The sequence below is a fragment of the Leopardus geoffroyi genome, chromosome A2 (genome assembly GCF_018350155.1).
Source record: "Leopardus geoffroyi isolate Oge1 chromosome A2, O.geoffroyi_Oge1_pat1.0, whole genome shotgun sequence".
Lineage (NCBI taxonomy): Eukaryota > Metazoa > Chordata > Mammalia > Carnivora > Felidae > Leopardus > Leopardus geoffroyi.
In genome coordinates this window covers 12,458,950-12,470,787 of record NC_059331.1, presented here as the reverse complement: position 1 = coordinate 12,470,787, position 11,838 = coordinate 12,458,950, and positions in this window count along the sequence as shown.

The following is an 11,838-nucleotide window of genomic DNA, read 5'->3' as shown; positions in this document are numbered from 1 at the left end:
TTCGTGAGTTCGAGCCCCACATGGAGCTTTGCACTGACGGTGTAGAACCTGCTTTGGATTCTCTGTCTCTCTTTCTCTCTGCCCTTCCCCCACTAGCGCGCTCTCTGTCTCTCAAAAAAATAAATAAACATTAAAAAAAAATTTTAAAGCAGCTCAAAGTTAGACAATACTCTGAGATTCAACCATCTAAGGAAAAACCAAAGGTATAATTATGTTACTAAAGAGACACTCACCTGCATACAGAAGAGAATATGGCAAGCACACCTGTCACTTTCTGAGTGTTTACATATACAGATTAAAAGGACTGTTCAGAGTGACTACCTTTGGGAGGTGGGTTGTAGGTGAGAAGAGTTAAGTCTCTTTTTCTCCCTCTCTCTTTTTTTTCTTTATGCACGTCTCTGTAGTTTCCATTTTTAACAACCAGACTGTATTATTTTTATAATTAAAAAAATCTGAAAGATGCACGAACAAAAGTCTTTGCCTTTAATTTTTTTTTAACGTTTATTTCTGAGAGAGAGAGAGACAGAGTGTGAGCAGGGGAGGGGCAGAGAGAGGGAGACACAGAATCGGAAGCAGGCTCCAGGCTCCGAGCTGTCAGCACCGAGCCCGACGTGGGGCTCGAACCCACAAACCGTGAGATCATGACCTGAGCCAAAGTCAGATGCTTCACCGACTGAGCCACCCAGGCACCCCTGAATTTGATCATCTCTTTAAAGGCTCTCTCTCCAAATAAGGGCACATTCTGCAGTACTGGGGTTAGGACTTCATCCTATGAACTTTGCGGAGATGTAATTCAAGCCACGACAGTGGGTTTTACTCACACCTGGTTGTTAAAGAATGAAGTTGGCCATATGGCTCCCTGTTGGGATTTTTTCATGGCCACCATATCATTAAACAAAACCGTGACAACTGCCCCCCACACCCCACCTGGATCTAGGATTCCCAGCAAAGGAGACTCACCATCTCCATGGAAACCCAGAGATCCTTCAACAGATCACCACTATGAACGGTCCTTTTATTATGCACACATAAACAAATGTGGGAAAAACGGTTTTTGTTTTTTTTTTTCTGTTTTAACACTGTCTTTGGCTCCTTGCTTTTGTCACATAGTAATACAACACAGACATCTTTTCATGGCAGTCTCCTGGAGATCTAGTTCATTCATTTTAATGGCTACCTAGAATTCTACCGAGTGGATGGGCTGTAATTTATTTATCCGATCTCCTATTCCGTGTGAGTCCTGAGACCTGAGAATCAGGGGGCTGAAGGTGTAAGTTCCAATCTGAGTCCGGAAGCCCAAGGACCAGGAGCGCCAATGGCCAAGGGCAGAAGATGTATATACATCTTGACTCTAACAAAGAGAAGGGATTTGTCCTTCCTTTTGGTTCTATTAGGGCCCTTGACGGATTGGATGATGTCCGCCCACCCCTCCCCCCACCGGGCACTGGGGAGGATCATCTGCCTGACTCAGTTCATCGATGCAAATGCTAATCTCTTCCAGAGATACCATCCCAGACACCCCCAGAAATCATATTTGGCCAGCTATCTGGGAATCCCTTAGCCCAGTCAAGTTGATACCTAAAAGTAACCATCACGGTGACGATATTTGGAAATAGGGCCTTTGGAAGGTGATTTAGATTATTGGGTCAAGAGGGTGGGGCCATCTCCTTAAGATTAGAGTCCTTATAAGAAGAGGAAAACAGAGAGGAGAAGCCATGTGAGAAGGTGACTATAAGCAAGGAATTGAGCCTTGACAAGATCCCAAATCTACCGGCACCTTGACCTTGGACTTCCAGCCTCCACACAGTGAGAAATAAATGTCTTTTGTTTAAGCCGCCCAGCCTTTGGTATTTTGTTATAGCTTCCCAAGCAGACTGAGACACAGAGCTTACTGAATACCAGGTCACATCATGGCTGGTGGGTTGGCTTCCTGGGACTGTCATAACAAAGTCCCACGAAAGAGTGGCTTCAATCAATCGAGATGGATTCTCTCACAGTTCTGGAGGCCAGAAATTGAAATGAAATTGCCAGCGTGGCTACGCTCCCTCTGAAGGCTCTAGGCGAGGATCCCAGATATCAGTTATATTGGATTAGGGCGCAGCCTCGTGGTCTCATCCTAACTTGATGTCACGTGCCAAGACCCAGTCTCTAAATAAAGTCACACTCCTAAGTACTGAAGATTGTTGGGACTTGAACATACCTTTTAGGGGGACACAATTTATACCATAAGGGGCGAGTGTATATAAAGCCCTTCTGAGAGTTAAGTTCAATGGCCATCTCCAGGGAAGAGCAATTGAACGAATGAATGTTGGGGTCTCTTTTCAGGGAACATCATTTTCATTTGAAATATCTGACCAACCATGATTCAGACTTGGCTGTTTGGCAGACGTTTTCTTAAAAATGAACAAAATGAGGCTGTCACTCCAAGGAAAACAACTCAGTTCTGTTGCCAATGATAGAATTCAAACTTTCCAAGGAAAATAAGAATTTTGGAAAACCTGCATCTGTCACCGTGATCTTAACTGCTTTCTGACACTTAAAGAAAGGCTTTTCTGATAATATTGGCAGTGATATTAACGAATGGGACTTTCTGATATTGAATAATGAAATCCGAAAGCCTCTTCATAACCAGTGAACTAATATTTTCCCGATGACCAATGCATGAGGTTACAATCAATGTAGAAGGTCCACTCAGAGTGCCAGATAGACTGATAGCTATTAGGGTAGCCAACTGTTGGGGGCTGAATGGTGGCTGCCAAAAAGATATAGTCAGGTCCTAACCCCTAGAGACTGCTAGTGCGATCTTATTTGGAAAAGAGTCTTTGCAAGCGTGATTAAGTTAAGGGTCTCAAGATGAGATCGTTTTGGATTACCTGGATGGGCTCTAAACCCAACGACAAGCATCCAGTATGAGAGGAGGCATGGACAGAGAGGAGGAAAAGGCTACGTGACAATGAAGGCAGAGACTAGAGTGATGGAGCCACCAGAAGCTGGAAGAAGGATCCTCCCTTGAAGATGATCACACATGCAAATGCCCAGGCACGAGAGAACGTGCTGTATTCTAGGAATTGCAAATCATTCGATGAGGTTCAATATTACATATAACAAATTCAGATATAGACTATAGGAAATAACAAAATAGATACCCACGGACCCACCATCTAGCAAACTTTTTCTTTTAAACAAAAAAAATTTTTTTAACATTTATTTATTTTTGAGAGACAGAGTACCAGCAGGGGAGGGGCAGAGAGAGAGGGAGACACAGAATCTGAAGCAGGCTCCAGGCTCTGAGCCAGCAGCACAGAGCCGGATGTGGGGCTTGAACTCACGAACCAAGAGATCGTGACCTGAGCCAAAGTGGGACGCTCAACCAACTGAGCCACCTAGGTGCCCCACAGACTTTTTCTATGAAGGGCCAGATAGTAAATATCTTCAGCTTTGCAATTCAGATCGTCTCTGGCTCCACCATTCAGCTCTGTCACTGTAGCTCGAAAGCAGCCACAGACGATACCTAAACAAATGGGCACAAATGTGTGCCAGTAAGACTATTTCTGGACACTGAAATTTGAATTGCAAAGAATTTTCACATATCATGAAACAGTCTTCCTCCCCCCCCAACTGTTTAAAAAAAAATGTGAATCCATTCTTAGCTCGAGGGTCATACCAAAGCAGGCGACCTTGATCTAGCTTAAGAAATAGAATATTTCCAATATTTGAAAGCTCCCTGCACCCCTCCTGGCTATCTCTCTCCCTCCGCTGACAAAGGGCGGTCTTGATCTTGTATCTTGTGTTCACAATCTCTTAGTTTATGTGACGGTGTGACCTCTTAATTAGGTACCCTGAACCAATATGTCCTTCGGTTTGTATATTTTTGGCTTTCAGATACAGGGGAACAAGCTAAGAACACTGCAAGGAGGAATGCCTGTATGGATCTTTTAAGCTTAGTGGCACACAAAGCCTTTTTCCACGGTGGGCAAGAGAAACTGAGGCTAAGGGTGGTTCGGGGATATCCAGAGCTACATAGTTTTCATGGGGCCTCTAAGATGGCCCCTGATGATCTCCGCCTCCCTGAGGCACACTTTTATGTGAGCCTTCTCCCACACTGCCCCAAGGTTGGTCTGTGCGACCAGTAGAATAGGGCAGAAGTGGTAGGAGGTTATACGAGACTGTGGTTTCCATCTCGGGCACTCTCTTGACGACGGAAGCCTGTATCCATCAGCCAACGAAGAGCCTCGAAGAGGTACAGGAATGTTCTTGGAGGCCCATTCTCCATCTGAAGTTAGGCTTTCCAGGGGCTGCTTCTCTGAGAGAGACTGAGCCCGAACCGCCCAGCTAAGCCACTCTGGGATTCCTGATGTTTGGAAACCATGTGAGATAGGAAGTATTTGCAGTTTTAAGCTGCTACAATTTGGGGTGTTGTATTATGCAGCGACAGCTAACTGATTAATGGGGGCAGTGCCAGAACCTTTCAGCTCCTTGTCTAGGCCCTTATAGGATGCCCTGCTTCTCCCAGTCTGAGTCTGTCTGCCTTACTCCCACAAAGACTTTTTAGTAACCATTTCCTAACATTTTCGGCAGCAGAGGCACATCCTAGAGGGCTCTCGTGTAACCCACGGAAGGGATAATAGCAGTGAGATGCTAGACCACAAACACAATGGGAGATGGGTCAGCCAGGAGGGAATCTACAACACCTGGCGGGGCAGGGGAGCATGCGTATGTCTTCTCAACCAGTCCAGCCAGAGATTCCTGGGGTACATGTTTTCCAAACGCTCCCACACCCCAGCCTACGTCTGTGCTGTGGTCTCCATCTGGAACACTTTTCCTGACATCTTTTAACCCTCCCTGGGTATTTTAAGGCCCCAGACAAATCTCTCTCCTCCAGGAAGCCCCCCTTCACCCTCTGTGATCCCTCTGAATCCCCCCATGGCACTTCCTTCTGATTTATAGATTCAATATTTGTGTCCCCCCGCCCCACAAAAAATACATATGTTGACATCCTAATTCCCAATGTAATGGTATCTGGAGGTGGGGCCTTCGGGAGGTGATTAGGGTTAGATTAGATCCTGAGAGTAGAGCCCTCATGATGAGATTAATGCCCTTAGACAAAGAGGAGAAGACACAGGATCTCTCTGCTCCCCACCGTGTGAGGATACAAGGAGAAAGTGGGTGTCCACAAACCAGGTAGAGAGCCCTCACCAGACGCCACGTCTGTCGGCACCTTGATCTTGAACTTCCCAGCCTCCAAAACTATGAGTGATGTCTGTTAAGACCCCTAGTCCATGGTAATTTGTTATCGCAGCCTAACTTAAGACACCTGATTATGGTTTGCTTTTACTGAGAAAATGTGACCACAGGGGATGATGAGATGTTTATTTGTAGTGTGGTACAGAATTCGATACAGCTCTCTCGGCTTTACCTAATTGTATTGTTCATTTCTTCCATGGATTGTCACATTTTTAGAGTTAGAAAGAGTATTAAAAAATCATCCAGGGGCTGGGGCACCCGGGTGACTCAGTTGGTTAAGCTCCCGACTTCGGCTCAGGTCATGATCTCGCGGTCCGTGAGTTCGAGCCCCGCGTCGGGCTCTGTGCTGACAGCTCAGAGCCTGGAGCCTGCTTCCGAGTCTGTGTCTCCCTCGCTTTCTGCCCTTCCCTCGCTCACGCTCTGTCTCTCAAAAATTAAAGAAAAAAAAAATTATCCAGGGCACCTGGGTGGCTCAGTCAGTTGAGCATCTGACTCTTTTTTTTTTTTTTTTTAAACGTTTATTTAGTTTTGGGACAGAGAGAGACAGAGCATGAACAGGGGAGGGGCAGAGAGAGAAGGAGACACAGAATCGGAAACAGGCTCCAGGCTCTGAGCCATCAGCCCAGAGCCTGACGCGGGGCTCGAACTCACGGACCGCGAGATCGTGACCTGGCTGAAGTCGGACGCTTAACCGACTGCGCCACCCAGGCGCCCCGAGCATCTGACTCTGAATGTCAGTTCAGGTCTTGGTCTCGGGATCACGCGTTCAAGCCCCACACTGGGCTCCGTGCTGGACATGGGGCTTACTTAAAAAAAAAAAAAATCATCCAGTCCAGGGGGTTGGCCAACTTTTCCTGTGAAAAATCAGAGAGTCAATATTTTCAGCCGTGCGGGCCAGATGGTCTCTGTCGTAAGGACTCAATTCTGCTGTTGCAGCTGGAAAGGCCATAAAGGATATGTCAACAAAGGAGTATGGCCACATGCCAATAAAACTGTATTTACAAGCCCTAGCTTGGGCCAGATTTGGCCTGGGGGCCACGGTTTACCTGCCTATGACCTAGTCCATTGTTTTCATGTAACAAGGAAGGGGTTCACCAAGGGTCACGTGGGAAGTTAGGAACAAAACCCGAACCGACTCTCAGGCCTGCCAACATCCTGTCTTTGTGCCTTCACTTTGACCTCTTGGCTGGCTTCTGTGGGCCCAATTAAACCTTCTTTTCCTCCACTAATTGAGCTGGGACTTTTTCCAGATGCCTCTGGGCAGGTACCTACCAGAAAGTACAAGGTACATGCACTCGTAACCGCCCATGTCTCAGGTTAGCTACTGGTAGTTTGCCCTTCCTTCTTAACATCAGAGACTCTCCTACATTCTTCCCATGCATACATCCTATGCTTCCCTAAACAGACTCAGAGATGTGAAGTGTCAAGAGAAAAAGCCAAGGGGTTGGAATGAGATAGACCCGGGTCCTGAGTCCGCCCCACTGGGAGCTCTGCGTGACCGCGGGCAAGTCACTTTTCCACCGAGCCCGAAAGTGTTCCTATAAAACGGGAGGAACAACCCACCTCAAAAACAAACCGCTTGTAAAATCCCTGCTTGGCATGTGGTGAGCGCTTCATAGAAATTCCCAGATGCGGTCTGGGCTTGGATTTGCTCATGACAGAGTGGGCGGTTCCTAGGGTGGTCCCCGGTATTTGCACTTTTGTATAATCCCTACCCTCGGGTGTAGAGGATTTGGGATTCGCTTTTCACGAACGGAATAGGAGACAAAGGAAGTGATAGAATGTGGTTCCTCAGACGATTACATCTGTGATCACCGTATGATCCCGAAATTCTAGTTCTCGATATTTATCTCAGTATATAGCTGAAAGAATACACAAGGAAACTTTTTTTTTTTTTAATGTTTATTTATTTTGGGGACAGAGAGAGACAGAGCATGAATGGGGGAGGGGCAGAGAGACAGGGAGACACAGAATCGGAAGCAGGCTCCAGGCTCTGAGCCATCAGCCCAGAGCCTGACGCGGGGCTCGAACTCACGGACCGCGAGATCGTGACCTGAGCTGAAATCGGACGCTCAACCGACTGCGCCACCCAGGCACCCCTCAAGGAAACTTTTTAGATGATGGAAAAAATGTTCCCTATCTTGATTATGGGGGTGATCACGTGGGTGTATACATTTGTCAAAACTGGTTAAATGGGCCACTTAAAAGGGAGGGTGGGGTGATGGAATGTCCTTTCCAAGATTAGGTTGTAAAAATCTATGACCCAGAAATTCCACTCCCAGGTGTATGACCCAAAGAACGGAGAACAGGTGTTCAAACACATGTTTATAGCAGCACTATCTGCAATGGCCAAAAAGCAGAAACAACCCAGGGGCGCCTGGGGTGGGGGGCTCATCGGTTAAGCGTCCGACTCTTGATCTCAGCTCAGGTCATCCATGATCTCGCGGTTTGTGGGATCGAGCCCCGAGTCGGGCTCTGTGCTGACAGCGTGGAGTCTGCTTGGGATTCTCTCTCTCTCTCTTTCCCTCTCTCCCTCTCCCCCACTCGTGCTCTCTGTCTCAAAATAAACAAATGAACTTAAAAAAAAGGAGGGGGGGGGGAATTCTGTCCCAGGCCACAACATGGATGGACCTTGAGGACATTAAGCCAGTCACAAGAGGACACATCCTATATTACTCCATGACCCCTACGGCGCCCACTTGTGTGAGGCAGCCGAAGAGTCAAATTCATAGAGACGGAAAATAGAACGGCGGGCGCCGAGGGCTGGGGGAGGGGGAGGGGGAGGTAGGGTTCAATGGGGACAGTTTCGGTTTGGGAAGATGAAAAGGTTCTGGGGACGGGCGGCCGTGGTTGTACAGGACGGTACAGCAACGCAACTGTATTTCCTGCCACAGGACCACGCATTTAAAAATGGTTAAGATGGAGAACTTTATGTTGTGTATTTTACCATAGTGACAGTAATAATGATAATGATAATGATCATGGTGGTGATGGTGATGATAATCACAGGACATTTCTTTGAAGCCAAGACCCAGGAAGCCACAGAGCATGACTCCTGCAGCTAAAATTAGGCTGAGCTTGAGCGCCTGGGCTTGAGAGTTCTTACACCTACAAGGGGCGGCAGCCTCAGCCTCCCCCGCCAATCATCCCGCAGCCAGAGAGTGGCCTACCCACCCCCTTCCCAAAATAGGCTGGGAGGCTATTTTGGTACAATTTGTTCTCTCATAAAATGAGATCCTAGCACATTGGTGCTCCCTGGCGGGCAGCCGGCTTATCACCAACGCCCAGCAGGTGCTAGATGAGCCCAAGGAGAGGTGCTCTGGGGGAATTGCAAAGCTGGCCTTGGGAATCCGGCTCCAGACCCTCCTGCTAGTCACCCTGAGAGGAAACTGAGGCTCAGAGAAGGGGAGTTCCTCGCCCAAGGCCACACGCCCCGCGGATGAAAAGCCAGGGTGTGGACGGGTCTGAGAAGCTACACGGCCGATTCCGTTTTTCCTTTCAGCTTTGGCAAACACAGACGATTGTGGATTCCCCACCACGGTCAAGATACGGAACCGTCCTATCCCCCCCACCCTGCCCCGTTCTCCTGGCCCCTTCGAAGACGGTCTCTTCTACGCCCCAGCCCTGGCACCCACTGATCTGTTTTCGGCCCCTATAAGTCCATTCTTCCTAACACATCCTGTAATGAGAGCACACAGGATGTAGTCCGAGGCTGACTGCATTCGCTCGCCAAATGCCTCTGAGACTCAGCCTCATCGCTGTGTGTATCAGCAGTCGGTTCCTTTTCATCGCTGAGTAGTATTCCATCGTATGATGTTCACCCACTCGCCGGCTGCAGGACGTGTGGGCTGTTTCTGGTTTTTGAAAACAGCCACTTTAAATTTTTTTTTTCAACGTTTATTTATTTTTGGGACAGAGAGAGACAGAGCATGAACGGGGGAGGGGCAGAGAGAGAGGGAGACACAGAATCGGAAACAGGCTCCAGGCTCTGAGCCATCAGCCCAGAGCCCGACGCGGGGCTCGAACTCACGGACCGCGAGATCGTGACCTGGCTGAAGTCGGACGCTTAACCGACTGCGCCACCCAGGCGCCCCTGAAAACAGCCACTTTAAACATTTCCTGGGTGAACACGAGTTTACGTTTCACTTGCGGCATTATATGGCCAACGGTGTTTCATTTCCCAAGAGACCACCCAGCTGTTTCTGGCCAGCACTTGGCTAGCGTTCCAGGTGCTCCACATCCTTACCAGCACCTGGCATTGTTAGCTATTATCTTATCCATTCTAAGCCATATCGTATTAACCTGCTACGGCTGCCATAACGACAGAGTGGCTGAAACAAGAGAAATGCATTTACTTACAGTTCTGACAGCTCCGGGTCCAAGACAAAGGCATCGGCAGCAAAAGTGTGTTTTCTTCTGAGGCCTCTTCATTGCTTGTAGATGGCCATCTTCTCCCTGGGCCCTCATATGGTCTTTTCTCTGCCCGTGTCTGTGTCCTAACCCTCTCTTCTTATAAGGACCCCAGTTGTATTGGAGTAGGGCCCACCCAAAGAGCTCATTTTCACTTAATCACCTCTTTAAAGACCTTATCTCCAAATACGGTTACATTCTGAGGTATTGGGGATTGGGGCTTCAACCTATGAATTTTGGGGGGACACGATTCAGCCTCTAACAGATATGTAGCAGTATTTTGTTGTTTTAAGGTATATTTCATGTGATTACTTGCCGTCCATATATTCTCTTTGGTGAACTGTCCAGATTTTTTGCCCAATTTTTTATGGAGTTTTTTCTTCCTTCCTTCCTTCCTTCCTTCCTTCCTTCCTTCCTTCCTTCCTTCCTTCCTTCCTTTTTTTTTTTTTTAAATAGAGAGAGAGGTGGGGAGGGACAGAGAGAGAGAGAGACAGAGACAGAGAATCCTGATGTGGGGCTTGATCCCACGACCCTGGGATCAAGACCGGAACCGAAATCAAGAGTTGGACGCTCAACCAACTGACCCACCCAAGGCGCCCAGGAGTTTTTCCTTTTTTATTGGAAAAGTTTTTACACCTTTACTGAGATAGAATTGACATACAATAAACTGCGCATATTTAAAGCGTAGAGTTTGATAAGTTGTAATACGCATATAGACCTGCGAAGCCATCACTACAGTCAGGATTGTTAAGATTCCCATCGCCTAGTTTCTGCCTGCTTCTTCCCCCTTCCTCCCACCTTCCCCTTCTAGTCCTCGTCTCCCCAAGCACCCATTGATCAGCCTGTTACTCTAAGTTAATTTGCCTTTTCTAAAATTTTATTTAAATGGACTCATAGAGTGTGTGCTCTTTTTTTAAAAAAAAAGTTTATTTATTTTGAGAGAGAAATAGAACTCAAGAGTGTGAACAGGGTAGGGGCAGAGAGAGAGAGAGAGAGAGGGAGAGAGAGAATCCCAAGCAGGCTCCGCTCTGCACTGTCAGCACAGAGCCTGATGTGGGGCTCGACCCCACAAACTGTGAGATTGTGACCTGAGCCGAAGTCAAGAGTTGGGTGCTTAACTGACTGAGCCACCCAGGCACCCCTCGTCCACTCAGCTTTTGATGGACATTTGTTTGTTGTTTCCAGCTTGGGGCTATTACAAAGCCGCTATGAATGTTGGTGTACATGTCTTTGTAGGGACATGTATATATTTTCATTGCTCCCGGGCAAGTACCTGAGTAGAACAGTTGGGTTATATGACAAGTGAACACACTATTTTTGAAGAAACTGCCACTGTCTTCCAAAGTGGCCACGCCATTTTACACTCCCACCTGTGGAATATGAGCGTTCCTCTTGCTCCACACATCCTTGCCAGTACTTAGTATGGACAGTCTTTTATATATATATATATATATATATATATATATATATATATATATATATTTTATATATATATATATAAATTTAAATGTTTATTTATATTTGATAGAAAGGGACAGTGTGCGAGTTAGGGGGGGGGGCAGAGAGAGACAGAATCCGAAGCAGCCTCCAGGCTTCGAGCTGTCAGCACAGAGCCTGACGTAGGGCTCGAACTCAAGGCACGAGATCAAGACCTGAGCCGAAGTCAGACGCTTAACCGACTGAGCCACCCAGGCGCCCCGGGCAGTGTTTTTAATTTAACCATCCTAGAGAATGCGAACTGGGTATCTTCCCACCCATTTCCTGGATGGCTAAGGATGTTGAGCATCTTTTCATGTGCTTTCTGTGTGTGTGTGTGTGTGTGTGTGTGTGTGTGTGTGTGTGTGTGCTATCTGTATAACCTCAACGTCAAAGTGTCCATTCAAATCCTTTGCTCATTTTGAATCAGGCTATTTATTGACTTTTGAGAATTCTTTATATATTCTGGATATAATCCCGTTATCAGATGTGTGATTCCCAAGTTGTGCTCTTAACAAGGTCCTGCACATGGGGTGCCTGGGTGGCTCAGTCGGTTAAGCGTCTGACTTCGGCTTAGGTCATGATCTCGTGGTTTGTGAGTTTGAGCCCTGCGTCGGGCTCTGTGCTGACAGCTTGGAGCCTGGAGCCTGCTTCAGATTCTGTGTCTCTCCATCTCTCAGCCCCTCCCCTGCTCATGCTTTGTGTCTC